This window comes from Rhinolophus sinicus, chromosome 12, assembly GCF_057876585.1.
Source record: "Rhinolophus sinicus isolate RSI-liver-muscle chromosome 12, RSI-T2T, whole genome shotgun sequence".
Classification (NCBI taxonomy): domain Eukaryota; kingdom Metazoa; phylum Chordata; class Mammalia; order Chiroptera; family Rhinolophidae; genus Rhinolophus; species Rhinolophus sinicus.
In genome coordinates this window covers 50331755-50355400 of record NC_142512.1, presented here as the reverse complement: position 1 = coordinate 50355400, position 23646 = coordinate 50331755, and the positions used below count along the sequence as shown (strand labels likewise).

The 23646-nt window shown below is 44.9% G+C and overlaps 1 long non-coding RNA gene and 1 pseudogene across 2 annotated transcripts; one reads left to right on the top strand and one right to left on the bottom strand.

The window, feature by feature from the left end:
• The first annotated feature begins 478 nt into the window (after positions 1 to 478).
• LOC109451864 (uncharacterized) lies at positions 479 to 21469 on the top strand. Of its 2 annotated transcripts, none has more exons than XR_012492123.2 (4): positions 479 to 867; positions 14282 to 14461; positions 17528 to 17768; positions 19611 to 21469. It is a non-coding gene; the product is annotated as an uncharacterized LOC109451864 (long non-coding RNA). The 2 variants fall into 2 exon arrangements; XR_012492124.2 differs by having other exon boundaries at positions 480 to 867; positions 17525 to 17768.
• Positions 12616 to 13190, bottom strand: LOC109451863 (EKC/KEOPS complex subunit TPRKB-like; annotated as a pseudogene).
• Positions 21470 to 23646: the final 2177 nt, after the last annotated feature.

Below are 23646 nucleotides of genomic sequence, written 5' to 3'. Positions count from 1 at the left end.
GCGTAACAATCATAGGTACATTTGGTTCGCCTTTCTCCCCACCCCCACCCCCCCCTTCCAGCCCCAAGTGCCGTCCTGGGTCTGAATGTAGGCCTGTGTTCTCCTGGTCCACCGTCCTCTGCCCTGCGCAGGGGACTGAAAGAGAATGGGCCACAGGAATGCACCCAGAACAGAGCCAAATTGTTCAAGCTGCGTGAAGAAGAAAGAAAAAACGGGGAGGGGGGGCAGGGAGAAGAAGAAAAGCTTTCCTTGTAGGTTCAGTTTCTCTGGAGATATTTGGAGGATCACACAGCAATTTTTTTTTAGTGTGGGGGGGATGGCCAGGGGGAGCAAAAACGCGAGAGCCGAGTTTTATCGGCACAGTGGCCCATACAGAAAGGTGACATTTGAGAGAACAATTGCTGGGTTGTTTGGCCACATTTGCTGCTATGAATGAAGCTTAAGAAAAGCTGTCTTTGGATTGCTACTAATAGACATCTTCATCATTCCTGCTCCCTCTCTCTCTCTTTCTCAGTTCCCTTATGAAATAAGGGCACACAGGTAATAAACAAAGCACTATAAAAGATCGGATTGAGGTCTTCTGTGGGCTCAGTGAATGTCGGGAGCAAGCATTCTGCACACCACCGCTGGGCCTGCGGAGTCCAAAGCTGGTTCGAGACTGAGGAATAGTGGCGGGATTAGGCTAGACCCCTTTGCCCCTTTTTATAACCTGGCGGAATTTATCAGGGCCGTATCCTTGGTCAGCTAATTCACACCTGATGACCCAGGGACAGAGGAAAAGAGGGCAGGGTAGAGAGCCTTGGATTCGCTCATTCGGATTTTGGATTTTGACCTGACTTTCTTTGTCAACCCTCATGCCAGATCCAGGTGAGTACTTGCCTGGGTTAAAAACCTGTTTGTCAGTCGAATCTGACTTTTTTTTATCCCCCCACCCCCACCTCTGACAGATGTTGCAGTTCTGATTCTTATTCCTTCTCCTGTTGTCACAGTTTAGGCCCTGGTGGTGACCTGTGGGCTTCCTGCAGAGTCCTGTCTGGCCGCCCACTGTGGGAGCAGCAGGCCAAACTCCGCCAAGGAGGTGGGCTGATGTGCAGGAATGAAAAGGGTGGGCTCCCTTGATTTGGGGGGATAATCAGTGACGGGTGGATGGGCAGTGTGAACGATTCTTCTCCCAAGAGGCAAGCTGTCTTGCCACGCATCTTCCTGTTCTTGGCCGGGCTCCTATCTTCTGCCTTCACCTCCCCTCTAACTCTCCTTTGCTTTCAACTTGCAAGATTCACCAGAAGGGCATGGTTGACCATGTCTGGTTTCAAAGAGAAGAGGCTTAGGTGTGGGCGCAGTGGGCACCAGCTGTGGATCTGGTTTCTTCCTGTGAGTCAGTCCTCAGTGTCTTGTCTAGAACGTTCATCCATGCGCAGGTGCTGGCGAGCTTGGCTCCAATAGGCCGGGCCTCAGGGTTGACAAGTAACTAAAGATGAAAGGGGGGACCCCAGGGTTTTGGGGCTCTGTGCTTCATCAGAGCCTCACTATTCTTTGCTCTACTATTTGTTCTTTTTTTGACTGGATAGCCATCACCATTACTGGGGATATAATCTAGTAATAGACCAGAATGAAATGATATCAGTGTTGCAGCGAGGAGAGTAGCAGGTTTGCATGGGTTCGTGCCTGTGTGTGGGCAGGCACGACTAGATGTGAAAGGCATACTTCACAGAGATTTGCTTCCAAACCCTCGACACGCCTGGATTGCTTATGGACGTGGACTTACGTCAGGTGCTTAGTTGCAGGCATCCTAAGAAGAAGCGCATTCTGCCAGCTGTGTCTTTGCATCAGTCTTTTCATCAGCGAATAAAAAACACCCAGGGGTAGTTCAGTGTGTACATTCTACAAGATCGGGCTCTCGTGTGTTTATACACCACTTTTAGCCTCAGGATTTCAGGTACTTTCCAAATGACCCGTTCATGATTATTTATTTTAACCTCCATTTTGCGAGTAGAGACACTAATTAATCGGGGTTTCGGTTATCTTCCAATTGTTGTAAAGGAAGTCTTCCTGAAGTTTAATTAAAACCTTAAAATTCCTAGTTGAGAAAGCCTGTGTGTGTGTGTGTGTGTGTGTGTATGTGTATTAGCACAGCACTATGAGAGCGTATGTATGAGAACACACACCGTGGATGTGGTGTACAAACGGTGGGTTAGTGCTTGTTCTGTTCGGGTGTGTGTGTGTGTGTGTGTGTGTGTGTGTGTGTGAGTATAAAATAATCATACTGGAGTCACTGTGATTGCTAATTAAGACTCTGGCTCCAGACCTTTCGACGCAGGCTTTCCTGACAGCCTGATGCAGGAGAAATGAGTCTGAGTGCTGCAGGGGCTGGGTAGTAATTCGTAGGAGCGGGGTTTTATTTAATACCTCATAAATGTATTTCACAAAGTTTAACACACGTGGGTCTTCTCGATCATAAACAGTAGGTGCTCGAAGGCATCCCTGATTTGCCACCACATAAAAAACGTCCTCTTTAATTTTCTTAGCTTTCAGGCTTTTTATTTTCCCCCCCCGTGCCTGTTTTCCTAGCAGCACCGATTCCTCTGGAAGTAAAAAGGGCTTTTAATAGGACTGCTCCAAGAGAAATCTACCAAACTTCTAGCTTTAACCTGTGCCAGGAACATAGTAGGGATTCAGGAACTGTTTGATGGTAAAGGAATGATTCACTAGTTCTTTGACCTGCAGGTAACGTTCACCTCGGTATTTGTTTACACACATTTGTACTCTCTCGAGTAGAATATTCACATAGTTATTGGACTAGCTGTCTTCTGGCTCAACTGACAAATTTTTTTAATGTCTCATTTAATTTATCAGTAACTTAAATGTAGTCAATCAATTGATTGCTTTGGTGCTACGCAAATGTATCACCAACCTTTTAATCCTTCAACTTTCCTTCTTTGTATATTTACCATCATATGCATTTAACCAATATGTATTATATATATGTTAAATATATATATTAATATAACATATATATTATTATATATATTAATATATATCATATATATTAATATATATGGGGTAGGTGAACATTAGCACTTTATTTTCTTTGACACTATGGTGTGAAATATGCATGCAGTGTAAGGGTGCGTGTACCAAGTCATAGAACAGAATTTAATTTCTGTTCCACATACATACCCGTAACTGCAGATGAGGGGCTGGGATGGCCAGCAGAGTGGTGACACAGGGGTTATAGACTGTTATTCACACACAGTGAAAGGGGGACAAAGCACCTCATCTCTGGAGAATTCTACAATTAACACTAACCACAAGTCACCATCTGCAAACCTGTTTTAAAAAGCATTTTGCCCAAATAAGGTCGGATGAAGCAGGCCTCAGTGACGTTTGGGCCTGGACATCAGCCTTTTACAGGCTTACTGGGCATGGGGACCCAGGGCTCAGACACATGCATTGTGCACTGTTCCCCTCTCTGCTTTTTAGCCTTGTGGGTAAGGGTGCATTACATGCTGACCCAGCAAACAACATGGCAAGATGCAGGAGAACACACAGTCTTGTGTTTGGGGCTTTAAGAGACTCTGAGGTGGCTTGGTGCTCAGGAGGGTTTGAGAGTAGGCTGGCTTATAGCCATTACTGTTGGCTAATAATTGCACTAATCTTTCGAGGGAGTTTTTTTGTGTGTGCATGTTCCCCCTCCCTCAATCTCCAAGTCTGGGAACAATAGCAGAATTGTGTTTCTGCGCTCTTCCATGAGCTAGGTCAGGCCCTGCAACTGTGTGGATACCGTCTGCAATGGGTGACCCACTGGGCATTTGCCCCAAGCCATCGTGAAGGAACCTGGTTTGGGCCAAATTAGAGGGAAACATTTGACTAGCTAAGCCCCCTGAGCAGCAGCTGCTTTGGGGTTATCATATTCAGTGCCCTTTGGGGGACCGCAGAGCAACTGCGATGTTTGCTGGAAGACACAGAGAAGAGTGGGTATACGTGCATGTATGCAAGTGTGTGTGTGCACGTGTGCATATGCATTCCTGCTCATGTGTGCACTGCATTTTATCCATTTTTCTTTTGTCTAAACTTCACTCAACAAAACTGTTGTTTTCTTTAGAATGGATGATATTAAACCAAGACTTGAAGTACAGATGCCAAGCGGTGATGTTCCTATAGATTGAACCATTAGTGTACATTTTGTGTGTGTGCGTGTGTGTGTGTGTGTGTGTGTGTGTGTGTGCGTGTAAGGGGGGTGGCAAACATGTTTATCTTTAACGTCAGAAATCAAGTTGTCAGCTCTACGAGGAGTTAAACTAATCTGCAAGATTAGTCTATGATGAGGACATGCCGTCTGACACAGAAAGTGTTATTGAAATGTCCCGTTGTGATGAGACTCATTTAGGAAGTAAGTGCTCAGTAAGTACGCAGGTCTAGCAGGTCCGAATGTGAAGCTCAAGGGTTGTAAGACCCAAGGGGCAGGTAAGCTCCGTGTCCATCTGTCATGGTGCGTGCTCATTTCTTAAACACTGTCCCCGAAGAGGGGCCCACGGTCATGTTCAACGCCCTGACCTACCATTTCCTTTTCGTGAATTTCCATGGTGTGGTGGTTTGTGTGTTAGGCATCGTGAAAGCAGGGTCCTTGCCAACATATCAACAGGGGTAAGTGCAAGTATTTTAATTCTCCCCTGCCTCTCGGCCCAGGATCCCCCGGTGCCCACTTCAGGGGTGTTTCACGTCTCTCTCCATCTGCTCCCTGTTAAGCAGCTGCTGAGTTTAGTAACAAGGAGGCTGGTGTGGCTGGTGGACGGGGCACGCTGTTAGTGTAATTTGGCAGGAGGCTGCATGCTGGCACCGCAGGGCAGTGAAAACGAGAGAAGGTGAGGGTGTTTCCACAGGGCTGGGTGTGGGGGACAGGGAGGGTGGCAAGGCCAGGCAACCTCACTGCCACCCATGGCTGACGCCCTTGGGGAGCTGCTGATCTGAATTAGATTGAGGTCCAAGCAGAGACACATTTTCTCCCCTCTCAAACCCCAGGAGTTCTCCAGGCCTGCGTTTTCCAGCTCCCCACAAACATTTCCAAATCAAAAAAAATATATAAAAATACGTGTGGAAAAATACAGTAAAAGTGACAGCGCCTTCCCAGTTTCCGACAGCTCTGTTTAGACTTCACAATCAGCCAAACTGGAGCCCCTGAGTAGCTGGCTTAATTTGTCACCTTGAATTATTAACCGTTTCCCTGCCTCTCTCGGTGGGTGTCCTTCTGGCTCCTCGCCCCTGGCTGGCTCAGTGACCTGTTACTCCTGTGCCCTTTCTCTCAGGCTCATGGCATTGCCTCAAGAGCCTTCACAGAGTCCAGTGTAAACGTACTTCACTGTCACCTCCCTGTTGGTTTTTGCCAAGTAGTGGCTGAAATAGAGGGTGATGGGTCAGGGCAGGAAAGAATGACTCCAGAGTCAGCTCCCTCATGGTCCAGACTACCTTTCAGAAGTCCAACCGTTTAGTACATTTCTCTTGGTTAAGGGCCAAAGGCAGAGAAAGGCTTGTTTCAGCACTGGGATGATATAGGACATAGTCTACTGGGAAGCAGAGGGAGAACTAAGTCATTTCTCTTTCGTGTCAGCAAAGTTACTCTTTGTGGCATGCAGTCTCCTCCTCTGGGCATCGTCTCTCTCTCTCTCTCCTCTTCCCATAATCTCTCTGGTACCATGTACCTTCATTCTGTCACCTGGGTGTTCAGTATATTCTTGGGCAATACCATATATAGAGACCATTTCCCAATATTCTCCTTTCCCTCAAAACTTCCATAACCCAAAATCGTTCTCCTTGAAGCCTTGTACTTTTGGGCCATCCAACTTATTAATATGAGAAATTAATCCAAGTTAATGAATCCTTTGGGAGCCATGTTTTAATGCATTACTCAAAAAGAGTGCATTTCAAAACTAAGTGTGTTTTTTTTAGAAACAAACTTAACTTGGATTAAAAATTCTGTTTCATTTTTGTAAAATGTAAATTTGATTATTTTTAAAGAGGTGGCAAATTTGCATGATTTATAATTCAAAATAGAAATGTGAACATAGTAAAAAAATCTTTCCTTCCAGTAACCCAGGTCCTTCTGTGGAGGCAACTGAAATGACTACTTTATTGCCTATTCTTCCCCAGATGTTTTATGCACATGTGAGGACTTATATCATCTCTGCATCTTCTTAATTTTTAACCAATGTTGTATTCTGGAAAAGTTTTAAATTTAAAGAAAAGTTGCAAAGATACTGCAGAGTTCCTACATAGGCCATCACCCGGTTTCTCCTTTTGTTAACATCTTGTGTTGTTACGGTATATTTGTCACAGTGAACAAACCAACATCGGTGCATTGCTATTAACTAAATTCCGTAGTTTATCAGATTTTACTAGCTTTGACCCAATGTCCCCTCTCTGTTCCATGGTCTCCTCCAGAACACCACCTTACATGCAGTCACCATGTCCCCTTAGCTTTCTCTAGTCTGTGACAGTTTATCAGACTTCCGTTCTTTGGTTGACCATAACAGTTGGAGGAGGGCCGGTCCAGTACTTTGTAGAATGTTTGTCAATATGAGTCTGGCTGATGCGTTTTCTAATGACCACCCAGGGGTTCTGGGGTTTAGGGAGAAAGACCTCAGAGCTGAAGTGCCATTCTCATCTTTGTATCACGGGCGTATGGTATCCACATGCCTTTTTACTGAGGATGTGATGCTTGACCACCTGGCTGAGGTAGGGTTTGCCAGGTTTCTCCACTGCAAAGTTACTTTCCCTCCCTTCCATGTGGACTCTTTGGAATAAAGTCACTAAATTCATCCCATACTCAGTGAGTGGGGAGTTATGTTCTACCTCTTTGAGGCCCCTTTCATTTTTAACAATACGGCGACATACTTTACAGGCTTTACTGTGCCTTGATTTTGTTTTAAACATATTTTCAAGATTGTTCCATATCAGTATGTAAAGAACTTCCATATTCATTACTAATTTGCATTTATTCTATGGATGTGTTACTAGCAAAATTGATTTAACTAGTTCCTTTGTGATGGCCATTTAGGTTGCTTCAATGTTTTTGACTTGTCAACAAAGCTGAAATAAATAACCTGGTTCACGTTCAAGTATTCCTGCAGGATAAATTCCTGGAAGTCGAATTGCTACTTAAAGAGAATGTGATTTGTGATTCCTCGAGCTATTGCCAAATTGCCTTCTATAGACAGTGAACCAATTTAAACTCCCCCAGTAATGTACAGTCAAAAGGATTCAGTGGACTGGATTTCATGTTGGTGGAAGAAATAGTTTTAAATGGGTTGCCCATTCAGTGCTTCTGCTTTGATCTCTTTAAATCTCAGCACAACAGGAAAAACTATAGGGAACCCAATTATTTAGGTGCAACCTGGCCTGTGAGCTAATTTAAGGAGTCTAGAGCCCAGCCTACATGCTGAAGACTTTCCCGGTCTCCTGCCTCGCGCTTAACTAGGCTCCTGTCCACGACCATTTCCTGGCATGCCTTGAAAGCTTCCCATCTTTGCACAGGACGTTCTTTATCCTTCCCCGACTACGCACTTACCCACTGAAAGCTCCCATCGTGGTTAGACCCACGTGGCTCATTCTTGGTCATTTTAGCACCAGCACGTTCCATCTGCCTTACATTTATTGACACCAGTAGGCTGTTATCTCAGCTTCTCAAGTCACTGCTATATTGAAGAATGATTTTGCCTGTCAGGTGGATTGTGAATGTTCTTGGGTAGGGGACTGTACCTTCTCTTTTTTGCATCATTCCCCAAAGGCCCCTGAACCCTTCATCAGCTCTAATACCTGATATAGGAAAGAGCCACCTGGGAGGAAACCATGACTGTGAATGTCTATCCCCTGGCCTCTTGGTGCCCATACTCTTTGCTCAGAATGATATGAGAGGGAAAAATATTTTCTCTGTCGGTAAGTGATAATTCCCCAGAGGTGGTGAAAAACAGCTATAAAGGTCACTCGTGAGATGTGCAATTATCTGGAAATGCTGCAAATCCCCAAAGACTCAGTCTCGGCCACAAAAGGCTTCATGGGTGGTGGGGGCCATGGCTTCTCTGATGTGTTGGCACCGAGCTGCCATGGATTTATTCACCGCTACTGGGTTGGCTGCTTCCAGGGAAGGCACTCCCACTGGGCCTTACAATACGCTCCTTTGGGAGCAAATCCAAGTTGAGGCAGAAGCTCAGCTCTCCTGTAGGCTGTCTTTTGTGTTAGTCTCTGAAAACACAGCCTTCCCAAGATCAGAGAATGGAGAAGGCCAGAGTCTTGCATTTGGGGATGGTGTTTTTCACTTGTCTAGTGAAACTTCCCCCATTGCGCGTCTACTTTCTAACCCCTTCCATGTTTCTATTGACCTGTTTTTTATTCCATTTGGTTCTTATCCATTCAATCTATTTAAATGATGGGGTTTTAGAATTGGAAGAAATCTTGGAAACCCAAGGAAAAGAAACTCAGAAAGATCAAGTCTCCCTCAAGGTCACAGCGCTGGTTGAGGAAGCCCAGTGGTCAGCTCAGGAGCTCAGGCAGGTCTCTAATGCGCGGAAACTACTTTCTTTCTATCACACTCCTTATTTATCAAGTATCGACTACTACTACTAATAGGGATAATAATAGCTAACATTTATTGAATACTTTCCTTGAGCCTAGGATACAGCAAATGCTTTACCTATATTGTTTTCTGGTAAGAGCTAATGTAGGCAACTCTCATTGTCCCATTTAGCAGATGAGAAAATTGGGGAAACAGTGGCTAAGTGACTTGCTCAAGATCCCACGAGTAATACTAAGTGGAGTAACACAGGGCAGTCAGAGAACAGAATGTGCACACTCATTGCTGTTATCATGCCTTTCTGTGCTGTATCACGAGGCAAGGTAGCACATGGAATGAAAAACACTAGGTTTTGCAAAGAGGATACGGCAGAAACCATCTCTGACCTTGAGGGTTTTCATTCTAGTTGAGGGGGCAAGACATGGCGATAGAATTGCCCATAACATACAGAACACCCATTTACATTTGAATTCCAGATAAACACTGAAAATTTTTAGTATTATTACGTCTTAAATTTTGCACAGGACATAGTTATACTAAAAATTGTTGTTTATTAAAACAAATTGAAGTGGACATTACATTTCTGATAAAAAAAATTCAAAAAATATAAGTATATCCAAATATTGCATTTATCCTGAAATGTGTACTTGTTGTTGATCTGAAATTCCAATTTAACTGGCTATCTTGCATTTTTACATTAAATCTGGCAACTTTACGTCGAGAGCACTGAGAAAACATTGAAAAACGTATGCTGGTGCAGTATACACTACACATTCTGCCTAATCTCCACCCCAGGTTATTTCTTCCCTCCTTCCTTCTCTTCTCTACTTCTTCCTCTTGGCCCCCTCACCCCACTGCATGCACTTCATCCAGAATACACCGCCTGTGACATAGCAGCAACTTGTACAGCAATGTCACAGGCTATCCAGCAGTCAGCGTGGGGACGTTTTTCTTTCTGCCCCGGTACCCAGCCTGGGGTGTGTCCCGTAACTCCTGAGGTCTCCCCTCTCCTCCAGGAACACTCTTCCTCTTGACTCTCCCCAATTGCTCTGCCCAACCCTGCCCCCCACCCCAGACATACATCTCCCTGGTCCCCACCCCTGCGCAGTGGTGTGCACTGGTTTGCATCAGCTCACTTTGTGCTCATTAATATTCACCTAAGTCACGGGGTTGGGGGGGGCGGTGCAAAGGGAATGAGGCAGCAAAGTCTGGCTCCTTCTTTGTCCTCTCTCTGAGATAGGCTTTCATGGGAATCGGGGTGAGCTGTTGGGGTGGGGTGGGCGGGTGCTCTGAGCACACTGGTTAACAGTCACCGCCTGTGTACTCTCTGGGATGGGGGCGTTCCACCGGCTATTTTAAGGCCAGACTGGCGAATGTTGGGTTCCCCTTCGTTTACCTAGGCTCTCAATATTTTCCCTGGCATAGAACGAGGTGGTCACAGAATGTGGGAAGCCAGGCAAGGGAAAAAATTAACGCTCTATGATGACGCCCCTGGTAGCTGCTGCTAAGTTCCACGGAAAAGACGGGGGCCAGGGGGAGTGGGGGGCTCACTATCTGTGTCTATGGGTGTCTCTGAAAGCTTTTAGCTCTATTGGCACCTACTCAATTCTAGAGATGGTGGAAAAAGAAATTTGGCTGCAAAGCCAGCCCGAGGCCTGCCCGGGAGCCCCAGCTCCAGCCACTCCCGCGGAGCGCCTCTGCCCACAGTGAATGCCCCTTTCTCGTCAGGGAGCGATACTGACTGTTCACAAACACTGTGTGGGCCTTGTGTCCCACATGCCTGCGGCAGGCAGCCTCTGCTTCCCTTTCAAGGGTGTTGGCTTCCAAACCCACCCAGAAACCTGAGAAAAAGGTCTCCTCTTGGCATCTCAGGAGGCTGACTCCAACTGCCTTCTGTGTCTTTGCCCACCGGCCACAAGCTACCTAGTGGACAGTTACTGTAAGGGAGGGAAGCCACTTCAGTAGTGGGATGATGCAGCGAGCACACCACAGCTAATGAAAAGTTTCACAGGGGAGCATTCCTTGCATCACTCAGACTCACTTGGGGAACACGGAGTCCATCACCCTCCGTGAGCTGTAGATGCAGATAGGCTTGCAGGCAAGTTCCACTGACCCTCTGCAGGCTGGGCTCTCTCGGTCAGCACTGCTCCATGGCAGCCAATAGTGGAATCTGAGTCCCAGGGTAGGTGTGACATTGGGTGGGTGGTTGGGTATTGGTCTTTCTCCTGGGTCAAGCATTGGCTAAATGCTTACAGTGTACCAGGCACGTGACCTGTCATTTTACACACCTTATGCTGTGTGACCATTACAACACCCCCATGTTGTGTCACTGGACCTGCTTGACAGGTGCCAGGGTCAGTGCCAGCTTGACTATGGCCACCAGACAAGGTCATCCTGGAACAACTCCTGTGCCAAACTTTCCTTTATACTAAGGCTCACTAATCGAAGAACTTTTCTTCTGAGTACTCCCCCATCTCAGTGCAGCTCTGCTTCACTCTTGCTGGAAAAAATATACCTGAAGTTGAGAGGTCCCCTTGCAGATTTCTCATTTATCACATGTTTGGAACAGAGTCCTGCTCAGATACAGGTGATTAATTCTCACTACTCTTTAGTCAAACGGAGTAACAAATCCCTCGCTCACAAGCTGCTGTCTTTCTGTCCTACCTGGATGGGTTCTGGTAACTGGAGGACCACATGTATCTTTACTTGGTCAGAAGACAGAAACTGTTAAATGTGGTGTCCTGTTGACTTATATTGGACTTTAGGACGTCACAAGCAAATCACACGAGACTATTAAGAGTGGGCCCAGAGGGTCCATGAAACAACGCCTCATGTGAACTTTGGTTCCTGTCAGGGTAACGTCCAGCCTACAAGCTCTAAGTGTTGCTTTCGAACTTCCTGGTTGGCAGTGAGAGCTGGGCAAGAGCCCCAGGCCCTGGTATTTGACTTGGTCTAGGCGAAGGCATAATGCCAGTTTCTATGGATGACGAGGTTGCCCTCGTGATCCCAGTTCCCACTATTTCTTCTATCAATCGATGCATTCTGCCCTCGGTTGATGTTACTGCTTCTAATTGTGACTGCTGGCTTGTTTTCATTTTGAAAGTCCCGACAGCATCTATAAGTGAAAAATCCACAGGCATTGACTGGCCTGTGACCACACTCATTATTAATACAAGTTATGATTTTTAATTAACTGCGTGACACCCCAGAAGGTCACAGGATCCTCATTACAGGCAGACCTTCCCCTTGCCTGAGAGACAGGAGTCAAGAAAGCCCAAGTATCTAGAAAAAAATACCATCCTCCATCCAGTTCCTAGTCCAGAAGACATTAAGCCAGCACCCTGGAAAGTAAGGAGAGGTGGCAGTATTTGCAGAGCTGGTCTAGGTCCTGGTATCCTAATCTCCAGACTCACTCACCATTCTTCGTCCAGATGGTTTTCCCTCACCCTACAAACATTTTATCTAACCTTCACCGTATTGGGGAGGCAAGGTGCTATGATTCACTTTAACTGATTACCTTTTCTCTAAAATCTGTTGCCTATGCTCTTTCTATTATGCAGCAAATGGCATTCCATACATCTCTCAAGTACCTACTATAGGCAAAACCCTATGCTTGGAGCTCTGAAGGACAGGGATGAGGTGAAGTGTAAACGAGAGAGACTCGATGACCATGCCTAGAACTAGACAACAAGGACGAGGCAACAAAGATTGTGTAAGCACGATGCTGACCATATACCATAATGATGTGCTTTTGCCCAAATACGCACATCAACTAAAGCTCATAGAAATGAATTAGAAAAACATAATCAGTCATTCATTCTTAGGTTCACTCAACTTATATATTCTTGAAGGTCTTAAATGTCTAAATTTCTGATTTAAATGCTAAGAGGAAAACATAATAAAAAGCAGATAATTTTCCTACCCTTAAGGAGCTTACAATTAAGCCATTAAGTGGGAATATAAGTTATATATATATATATATATATATATATATATATATATATATATATATTTATTTATAAATGATGCAAATTTTTAATATTTCTGTCATTTCACAAAACGTCTTTTGTTGACATTCTACGATGACACTACCCAATAATGTCCCAATACTTTCTTCTTGTGAAGATAGTTTATGTATCTTTTTGAGTTCTGTAATATTTGTTATTTCAGGAAGATTTTTCAGAGAAACTTGATGACTTTCTACCTGAGATATTAAATCTTCTTGATCTATTAGTTTTTCTCTATCTTCAATGTAAACAATTAGAATTGAAGTGTCATTTGCTGAAATACCAATTTTTTTCAAAGCCTCTGAAATATGGTTATTTGAGGAAAGGTTGGAAATAATTTCAATAGATGGAGTTCTCATCTTCATTTTTCCCAGTTTGTACCGGTGAACTGCTTTGTTTGCTGCCACAAGTATCTGAAATCGATCATTGATCATTAATGAATCATCAATGGCAATTTCCATGGCCTTTTTTCTCAAGTCTCCAGTATTTTTCACATCTTTAAATAACAGAAGGGTCACCCTGCGTTTTGGAAATAGGTCCAGCTGATATGTTAACTGCATTTCATAGATAAGCAGGATTTGCCACTACCCTGTCCGTATCACAATCTCTTGTTTATATTTTTATTGTAAATGTAAATATGGAGTCTGTTATTTACTAGGAAATTCGTGATTTGTGAAATGCAAATACATCTGTCAAGACCCAAACAGACATCACACTTTCACAGCCATCCTTAGGTTAAAAATTGTACACATTCAAAATAAGAGGGAAGAAAGCTTGACAGCAAAGTTAATTTTTTAAAAGCCTTTCTCTGTGTTGAGGTCTTTAATTGACAAGGTATGTTGAACACGCAGGAAGGGCGGCTGTCATGGAGTATAATTCATCCGAGAAACCCTCATAGGTGGCTTGGATTCAAGATAGGTTTGGAAGAATTGTAAGGTCACAGAGAGAAGGGGCCCCAAGAAGGAGAAAGGTTTGAGCAGGATGGAGAGGGGGAGTAAGGAAGTTGGCATGGCCTGGTGGGTGATGGGAACGGGACAGAAAGAGAGTCACTTATCATGATGGGAAGAGCAAAGCAGTATTAGGAGGAAGGGAAAGAATAAAGAAGGGATAAATGTAAAATGTGAGTGCTTGGCTAGGCTGATTCTCTTCTTCAGTTAAAATTAATTTTCATGGAGGTCCATCAGATTCCTTTTGCAAGCGCATTGTGTGTGCTTTAAAGAGAGAGAAGGAAGAGTCGCGGGATAAATAAGGCTCAACTTAGTCCATTTACAAATTTTACCTTCAAACAAATGAAAAAGAGTATTTCAGCAGAGAAAATAAAATGTGCACAAGCATTAAAGACAAAAACAGAAGGTGGAGAGACATTTCATAGTTTCAGCTGGCTGCTCCCAGACCCTGAGAAATCTTTTTTGTTTCTTTTAACTTTTCTCTGCCATTAGCATTTATTTGGATAAAAACTTTGAGGAATACTGCACTCCATTCAGTCACCAGCATTCACCTCTCAGTTTGTCCACTCACCACAAGACATGCCATGAAAAACATCTGTACCTTCAAATCAGCGTGGTATCAAAATACCTGTTAGAATATGCAGGAACAATTTGGGCAAAAAACCCACTTGTAAACCCACACAAGCGCGAAACCACCAAAAACTGCAAAGGGAATAACTTCTGTTAAGCGTTCTTCTTCAACATCTCTTTCTTTCCTTTCTCAGGTACGGGCGTGAGACCCTTGGAAATTGCCAAGGGCAACTTCAAGAGTCATCCCTACCAGCAGTGCCTGCGGCTGGAAGACTGATGCCAACAGAAGAATCTGTAGTGTCTCACAAGCAGTGAGGCTAAAGACTGTACCTAGTTTTTGGCACAGAACACGAAAGAAGACGTCACAGGAGGCAGTAGGTGTCCTGTTGGTTTGTTGTCAAGTTAATGACCTCACCCTTTTTGGTCCTTTCTCTCAGAAAGATGCAGACATAGAGCAACTACTAAAGGATTCAGTCAGAGAGATGATCTTTCACCACAGCAGGGTCATGCTGCTGTCACTAAGAATTTTAATGATAATAAAAATAGCATCTAATATTTATGGAACAGTAACTAGATGCTAAACGCTACAATAGTGGTTTGCAACCAGGGGTGATTTTGCCCCACTGGGGACATTTGAAATGCCTGGAGGCATTTTTGATTGTCACAGTAGAGGGGTGGGGCGTGGTGGTGCTACTAGCATCTAGTGAGTGGAAGCTAGCGGTGCTGCTAAACTTCCTACAATGCACAGGACGTGCCCCAACAACAACGAATTATCCCACTTGAAATATTAAGGTTGAGTAATCTTGCAGTAGACTGAGGTTTTTACGTATATTTAACCTCCAAAATAACCCTATGAGGCACGTATTATTGTCCCCACTTTACAGATGAGAACATTTAGGCTTAAAGTAATTAATTCGAATTGTTTTGACCTTTGAACACTCTCAGGTTTCTTTCTTGAGATCTATTTGGTTCTATGATAATTGCAGAAACTTGAGGTTTGTTCAATGGCTGGGAATTGGTTCCCTCAAATGTCAGCATGAAGGTTAATTGAGCTCCAGCTGACCCCACCCCCTACCCATTCTGGGATGAGACTGGCCAACTAACAGCTGGCGACTGGGGCAGGGGGAAGAAGATATTATATAATGTCTACAAAAGCAATGAAAAGTTGACTTAGCTGCTAAGATAAGGAAACAGTAAGATAGCAAATGAAAATCTACAGTGACTGAAAAAGATGTGTTCTAAGCACAGCGTCCAGACTGTTCCCTCACATCCCCTGCTCTTTTTTCCTGACCTCTGATAGTGGTGTGGCATGTGCTGCTGAGAAAACAGAGGTCTGGATGCCATGGGACTCAGACAAGAGTGGCAAGCTGTACGCTGCAACCTTACACAGAATTAGGTCATAGAATTCCAAGAGTGCTGGGTCCTCGGGAAGACAACCTCTGCTTTTCTTTTTCCCCCCTTTTTGATAAAAGCCAAGCCCCTTGTCAAAATATTTATGACTAGAGAGAGGGAAATCAGACATTTTCTTTTGAACCATTTCTCTGCCTCTGGCTTGGGTGTTCTGACCAGCTCTTCTCTTTCCTCGGCTCTGTTTTCTTTCCTCTTCTCCACTGTTCCCCGGCCTTTTCACTGTTCTCTCTACTTCCATCTTCTCCTCTCTCCCGATAGCACTGCCCACTGCCCAGGTGAAATGTGAAGGAAGGGGAGGGAGGAGAATCGCTTCAATAATGAGAATGACCAACAAATGGGCAAACTGGTGTGGCTGGGTCCACGAGGACAGGGATCTCATTGGTGTACTATGGAGGCATCAACTCCAAAGTCTTTGGAAGATACATGAAAACCCCCAGAAAGTCTTTGAAATATAAGCTGGGTACCATAGCTACAAATTCAAATACTTTTTTCCCCTCACAGTTGTCAAAAACTTTCTGCCCTAAGCAGTTTTCGGCTTTGTCCTACCACGGATGCGTATTTCTGTGTTATTGCTGTTACTTAAATTAACTGAATTCAATGAAACTCAAAATACAAGTTAATTTAACAAACGTTCGTCAAACGTGTATTATGGTACAAGATGAGTATGACAGGACTAAGCTCTACCCTAGAGAAATTGAACATTTTGGTGGGGAAAAATGAGCAAATATACATCCAATTGTCACATAGGTAGATGTATTAGTTATGAATCTCTGTGTTCCAAATTGCTCCCAAAATGTAGTGGCTTAAGATAGTTCAAATGTGTCATCGCACAGTTTCTGTAAGTCAGGAATCTGGGCGTGGCTTAGCTGGGCCCTCTGCTGTAAGTTTTCTCACACAACGAATCAAAGTGTTGGTCCAGGCTCTCGGGGTGTGGGGGGTGTCTTATCTGGATCCTCAACTAGAGAGAGATTCACTTCTAAGTTCACCCATGTGCGTATTGGAAGGATTCAACTCCTTGATGGTGGTTGGACTGAGAGAGGGTGTCAGCTGCTCACCAGCGATTGGCTGGAGACACCCCTCAGTTCCTTGCCTCATGGGCCTCTCCAACAGGGCGACTTGCCGTCAAGGTGTGCAAGCTGAGAAGGCAGCAGAGAGTCTGCTGATAACACCAAAGTCACCATCTTACATAAACTCATTTGGAAGTGACAGCCCATCACTTTTGTGCCTTCCATTGATGTGAAGTGAATCATTAGGTAGAGTTCACACTCAAAAAGAGAGGATTACACAGGCATTGAATGCCGGGGAGGGGGGTGGTCACTGTGTCAGAAGCTGAGTACCACACAAAGGTGAAGGGATTGTTAAAGAAAGGGTCATGATTCGGACAAAACAGAAAGTGGTGTAAGAAATCTTATCTTTAACAGGGGGTATTTTCTGAATCTGTGGATACCGGGCTGCTTTAGATGATTTTGGCATCTATTCGTGACGTGCAGAATAATCCCAGACTTGCAGGATTTGTGATTGGAGCTTTGGGAGCTCACTTAAGATATCATGTCCCTAATCATGAAGAAACATGGACCCTTAGAATGTCCCGAAAGTCACATTTACAGTCTTTCTATTCGGTGTCTGTCTCAAGGAAATTTTTGTAGTCAACTGTTTGTTTAGTTGTTTATTTACTCATTTTATGTATCAGTGAATACTAGCTAGCGAAACTCAAAGAGGAATTGCTTTGGCGAAACTAGATAATGAAACTCAAAAATGAATAAGATTTACCTTGGAGTCTAGACCAGGGGCCAGCAGGCTGTGTCCTGTGGGTTAAATCTTCTCCTCCCATCTCGGTTTTTGTATAGCTCCTGAGATAAGGATGCTTTTTAGGTTTTTTTTTTTTAATGTTTGAAAACACAAAAGAAGAAGGATATTTTGTGACACATGAAAATGATACAAAATTCAAATTGCAGTGCCTATAAAGCTTTATGGGGACACAACCACGCCCACTGATTTACATTTGTCTACGGTCTCTTTTGCTACAGAAGCAATGTTGAATAGATGCTCCAGATACCGTGTGGCCCACAAAGCCGAAAATATGTATGACCTGGCCCTTTAAGAGAAAACTGGCCCACCACTGGTCTAGAGGAAGATTGACATGCAAACAAATAATTACTGCATTGTGATATGTGACAGATGAGACTTACAGACAGAGTTACCAGGAGCACAGAGCGGGAGTTCTCCGTTCTTGTTTCTGGCTGGTCAAGGCTTTTGGAGTTCTCCTTAAGGGTAAGTAAGGGTTTTCCTAAAATGGAAGGAGTTAAGGGAAAACTTATCCGTGGCACTTGTTCAAGATGGTAAAAGCAAAGAAGAGTTTATTTAAGAGAGACTATTCCAATGGTGTTTTGTAGTGAGGGAGAGAAATAAGGCTCAACTCTGAATGCAACAAGTATGTGTGGGAATTTATAGCCAAGGAGCAGGGTGGGGGTCAGTCAGTGGAAAATTACTACAAGGAAACATCAAGGGTAGGGGGATTCTGGCTGACACAACTTGACAGGACTTTTGCTGCAGGCTGGCCAGGGTGATAAGATATCTGGGGTGTGAGATAAAGAATTTGATCAGATGTCAACAGTGGGGAGTTTTTGCAAAAACTGCTCCAGCAGGATTCTTGCTAAAACTTGACTAAATGGTCCAAAGACAGAGCCCAAGGTTGGATCTAGTCAGACACAGGGGTCAAGAGCCTGACTCAAGTTCAGTCACAGGAGAGAATCTTTGAGTCTTTGTCAGAGAAGAAAAGAGGGAAAGGACAATCTTTCAAGGGTTCTTCAACTGGTGATCATGGACTCCTTAGAGCAGGGGTCTCCAAACTTTTTTCAACGGTTTTCACCAAGGGCCATATGCGGTAAAATACACAAACAGCCGGGCCACTCACTCGAGGTGAAGTACGTATTGCCTCCCCTCGTTTATTTAAGTAAACTAAATATATTTTTGGAATTTGCTGCGGGCTAATTAACGATGGATCATGGGCCGCAGTTGGCCTGCAGGCCGCAGTTTGGACACCCCTGCCTTAGAGGGTTCAGGTACTCCCTGAAATTGTCCAAACCTGTGTTTATATGCATATGTGGATTTTTTTTCCCTAGGGAGGGGGTTCATCCCTTTTGACAGGTTTTCAGTAGTTTAAGAATCAGTTATGGGCAGACATGGCAGCCTGTACAAAGCTACAAAGGTGTAAAAGACAGGAACACACCAGCAGGGGTCAAGAGTGAAAACACAAAACAGGTTTCTAGTATGAGGCGGAGATGGAGATACGGCTGAACAAACGTCACCCACCATCAGAGGGACAACCCAGGACCTGGATGTACACAGTTTGAAGTACGAACTAGTACAAGGGTATTGGACATAACCAAGCTCCACACGTTTGGTCTTGGCTGTAAAGTGGCCACTCCACCAAAGGCAGCTGATGGCTGGGCAGGAACTCGGCCGCCCTACAGCGAGGTGATGGGTTGGCAGATTACTGAGTTACGGATGGAGGGGCTGGCCAGGTGTCCAAGTCTATCATCCATCCTTGACCAAATCCTATCCTCTTGCCCCTTCCAAACCAACACAACCGTGACTAAATCTGCCCCTGGCCCCGAGAAAGTCTGGCCCAACAGCAAGAGGCCGGCACGAGCCCCAGCTGCCTCTTCGTCTTTCTACTTGATTGTGCTGTGGGCACACACAACACAGAACTCCCCACTCCTGGCGGGGAGAGAACCTAGGACCGAGGGGGATGGAGACTCTGGACATGAGGTGTGCGGGGAGGAGGTAATGGTTTTCACTGAATTCCTTTTTATATTTTATTTAGATTAAGTTCTGCTCAGCAGGGTGATTTCTTAATTAGAGCCGCCCAGCCAGGCAGACCTCCAGCTCAGACCCCAGTGCTGCCTTCTAAGGTTTCATGAGGGACCTTGTCCTGCCTTATTTCCTGAGTTCTAATATTTGAATAGTATGCAGTAGATTTCAATGGGAGGAAAAGACATGTAATTTAATCATCGTTATTAGATTTTGCCTGTGGATGGGGAGAGGGGCAGGAAGGAGGAGTGTCCTCTCCTTGTTAATTTTCCCCCCTTTTTTTCTCTCCCTTTCTTCCAGTGGTCAGAGAAGGAGGAGACTCACTGGCTTTTTCTTTTTCCTCCATTTTCCAAACAAAGACGCTCAATGAGAACATACAGCCCGAAAGAGAAGCGTGTTCCTTGCCAGACTTCTGGAAGCTGATGGAGAGATTTACGTAAACAAATCATTCAGTTCCTCCTTTGGTAACCTTGACCCCGAGAATGAATGTGATGACCCTACAGCTTTCGGTTCTCTCCATCACTACAGAAGCTGCAGACGGTACTCAGAGGGACCTCACAAAATGGGGGAAAGTTAAAGAGAGAAATGGTCCATGGTGTATTCTCTGACCTGCCATAAATTGGCGTCATTTTGGGCCCCCATCCAGGGGAGGAAGACCAGCCTATAGAAACAGAGAAAGAAGATTAGAAGCTGATGTAAGGAAGGAGGTTTGTCATGTTGCTGTCCTCAGGATGGGTTAGGAAAAGTACAGGATTTAACAAGAGCAACAGTCAGCAGGGGCTCTTTTAGGGGAAATAAATCTATTGGAGTTTTGAGAAAGAGAGAGAGAGAAAGAGAGAGAGAGAGAGAGAGAGAGAGAGAGAGAGAGAGAGAGAGAGAGAGAGAGAGAGAAATCAGCATGGCACACCAAAAAGTAAAAGGAAAAAACATTGTGTCCAGAACTCTCCCAATTGTCCAGCTAAATACAAAAATACCCACCCCTCTTGTTTTCTGCTTCCCATACCCACGGACTCATGAGAATGTTTTGTGTTCTTTCATTTATATTCTAGTATCCCCACACATACTCCATGCGTGCATACATACATACACACACACACACACACACACACACACGTGAGCGCGCACACACGTAAGCGCACACACACGTAAGCGCACACACACGCACACACACACACCCCGGAGCCCATAACCCTCCCTCATGCCCCTATCCTGTTGATCTTTCTTCACTTAAAAATTATCAGCAAAGAACTTATTCATTTGGGAGAATTCCAGGCACTGCATTTATGTTCAGTTCAAATGAAATGGGATCCAGACTTTTCAAACTGTGCTGTTTTGCAGATAAAACACAAAGGCAGGACCTCATTATCTGGAGACGTGGCCCTTTCTTTTTTCCTCCTGCCTTTTGTTTCTAAGCAATTTTAAGCTTGTTTGGAAAGTCTCATAACAGGGGCAGCACTTTTTCACCACATCTATTTCAGGAGGGTTTTTAGTTAAGAATAATGAATTTATCTCTAAACAGATGGAAGAGTTTTACCAAAGCTAGAAAAGACACTTTTACTAATATGCCCTATAGGCTGATCTTAATCCTCTCGTTGTTAAAAATGCTTGGTCTACGAGTCTTACTTATGTGCCAAATGTCTTTATTAAATCATTACATTAACACACAAAAAATCCTATTACAATGAGTTGCTCTGTATGATCAAAAGTTGTCCACAGTCTTGCTGATAATCTACTCATTCCAGAATTTAAAGAGGTGAAATTCCAGTAGAGCCCAATGCTTGGCCAAGGTTTTCACAATGTATTGTGCTACGACCAGAGGGGTTATAAGGTCCAAGCCAGGAAAAGGTGTACGTTCTATCAAGGCAGAAGCCCCTAACAAAAAGAAAACTGTGCGAAATACGTTGCCCATTCCCCACAGAAAGAAATCACTGGCGACACTGGAATATGACTGGACCTGTAGAAACACAATGGATCTCTGCTACCCATTTTGATTCCAATCACCTAAGTGGCAAATTCAAAGTCAAACTGTTCCAAGGAATCCAGGGTTGTGGACTAGGAAAAGAATTTAAAAGTCAGGAGAAGCGAAGTCTGGTGTGTCTGTGTATTGAATTTTGAAAGTGAACTTAAAAAAATGAATAAATACATTTTTGAATGCACAATTAATGCAAGTTCATTCTAGGGGGGAAATTCACTCATAATTCTACCAGTGAGACAGCACGTGTGTTTTGGGTCCTAGACTTGGTTTCTGCCTTTGTGTGCAGGCTCAGGGTTAGGGTGCAGTCTGGAGGCCTGAGGCCTGGCAGACGTTAGGACAACCTAAAAAGAGAAGAAGAGACCAAACTTGGAGCCTCCAAGGACCGTGTCCTGTCGGGGGCATTTGGAGGGCAGGTTTGACCAAGTAAGGGAAGTCACTTGGAGTTGAACGAGCAAACACAGTGGGACTGTGTGTGACTTAAGATCTGGGGTGGCATCAAGAGGTGGCAACAGAGGTGGGATGGACAGACGGATGTGGCTGATGTCAGAGAGAGAGGGAGAGCATGCAGGCTTGGCCCTGCAGATACACTAAAACTCCGTTAGCCTTTCCAAGATGACTCACCCGAACTACCTTTCTTGCTTACTCCAGATGACTTCGTATCTCATATTATCACTAAGGACCTGCTATGTTAAAAACAAACATTTGGGAAGCAAGGGTGATTTATCTTTTTTCCCTTTAATTGCAATTGTTGTGGCCTCATGGCCTGACACAACGTGAGGTCTGGCTTAGATTAGCCCCTGGCCGAGAGAACCATGCTAACTCAGTGATGACAATTATGCCTGCCTCTAACCGTGGTCTGTTCTTTGTGGGACATGTCTCTTGAGTTGTTTATCTCCAACAGAAGTAGTGGTTATGCTGGGCCATCCATACATTTGCGCCCCAGACCTCCGAGGACGCACATCGGTGAAACAACTGGCCAGGCTTAGGGATATTATCGATGACCCTGCAACAATGTGCAATTAATTGGCAATGAGGGAGTTGATTCCATGAAAATCATAAGCACCGTAAGTACTCTAATAAAAGACCCTAACTGCCACAGGTGTGCATAATGATTCTTCCAATAAAAGAAACCACATGGAACAAACGTACAAACTTTTTCTAAATACCAGTGCCTTTGCCTGGGGTCTCACTCAGCCACAGGCTGCAGGTAAGGGTGTGTGTGTCAGTGGAGAATTGAGGAAGATCATTAGCCTTTGTTTTCAGTCTGCCCAGATCAGAGAAAACAAGGTGCCTAGTGAGGGCAAAACCAGTGAGTAAGTGAGTGAGTGAGTGAGTGAGTGAGTGAGTGAGTAAGTGCGTGGGTGGGAGGGTAGGTGAGTGAGTGAGTCCCCCCTCCCGCTGTAATAAAAAGCTGAAGAAGCCCCAAGTTTAGGCTTTACATCCTAGTTGGACCCCAGGGAAAGGGGCTGTACGTTAAAACCAATTCTAAGTTAGTTTAAAAATATACATGGAAATGTCCTTTCCTCTAGCACCTCGGCACAAGAAAGAATATGCTACATACTATCTTCGAAACCACCCTGATGCTTCTAGATTCCCAAGCGATACCCAGAAGGCAACTGCCGGAGCCTGTGTGATTAGGGGCCAGGCAGCGTGGAGTGAAGTGTTGAAAGCTCACTCGTACTGGGCTCCCTCTCATTCTTCCTGAGATGGGGAACTTGGCTGTGAAGCCACAGGAGGCTGGAGGGGTAGAGGCCGGGGGCAGGAAGAAGAGGAAGTGAACAGGGGGCATGCCTGGGAGGGCTCCGGGACAGTAACCAATTCCTTCACTGGGGGCAGGTGCTTGTCTCCAGGGTCATTATGGGGCAACCTGTGACGGCAACGGAGGAAAGAGATTTCCGGAAGCCTCCTGCTCTCCCTCCCGCCTGCTTCCCTCCTTCTCCTAGCGCTTGATTGCAAGGAACGGCGGAAGGAAGGATGTATCAAACCCAAAGAAGAAAGAACCCCTGCCATTCGCCCCCACGACACCACACCGACTCTGAACTGCAGCAAAGCTGTGGCAGCGGAGTCGGAGATTAACAGCCCTGGGGTGGGGGCAGGAGGCAAATCAGATTCCAAAAGGGCTGTTTTCTTTAGCCCTGTAGGCACAGAGTCCATTTCAAAGGGAAAGGGAAGCAAATCTGTGCATTCTCACATCAGGTCCCCCACGGCAGGAGGGGAGGAAGATGGGGGGGGGAGTTAGGCCCAAGTCCCAAAAGATGCCAGACACCAACTGAACTTCTAGACCTCATTTCTGTGCCTCTTCCTCTGAGCCAACGAGCAAAGTCAAGTACAGTCAGAATCCCTCAGCTACAATTAGTCCAG